A 781-nucleotide genomic window follows, 5' to 3' on the forward strand; every position below is an offset into this window, starting at 1 on the left:
CTCATTATTTTATTTATTCATTCATTCATTCATCATTGCCAATGCGAATGCTTTCAGTTTTCTAGTCAAACAATTTAGATATAAATACATTATTTTAGAGATAAACTTTGAGATAAAGAGAGAGAGAGTGGTATGAGGGGAAAATGTGCATCTATTTGCAATTTTCTACAGGTTTTTCAGTCATTCTTTATTTTCTTTGCTGCTGCATAGAACAACAGTTAATTAAGGAGCAGGTGGAAATGACTGTGTTGCAAATCTATAGTAGGGTAGATCTTTTAACCACAAGAGTGAAAAGAGAAACGGTGGTAGAGTACAGTCAGGGAAATAAGTATTGCACAATATAAATATATTTCCAATGAAAATCACACGAAATTTTCAACACTTTTTCCCATGTCATTTACACTTTATTACACATAACATTATTTATGGACTTTAATGTAGTGAATTCTTGATATTTCTGGATTTCTTGTGTTAATACTGATTCCTGGTGACAATTTCATGTGAACACCGAACAGTTAATAGTACCACGTATCAAAGTATTACGACCAGTGTGTGGATGACTAAAAGAATTACATCTAGATGTAAAAACATTGGCTTTAGAACATTTTTTAAAACAAAGATCAATTGATGTGAAACCTAGTACGGCATGTCTATTGGATTTAGCAAGTACTGTCCTGACGAACCATTTTTTTCATTTTCGTAATGATTTTTACTTACAAGTGAAAGGAGCTGGGATGGGTAGTAAAATGGCACCTAATTATGCCTGCTTGTGTATGAGAGT

The sequence above is a fragment of the Ictalurus punctatus genome, chromosome 7 (genome assembly GCF_001660625.3).
Source record: "Ictalurus punctatus breed USDA103 chromosome 7, Coco_2.0, whole genome shotgun sequence".
Taxonomy (NCBI): Eukaryota; Metazoa; Chordata; class Actinopteri; order Siluriformes; family Ictaluridae; genus Ictalurus; species Ictalurus punctatus.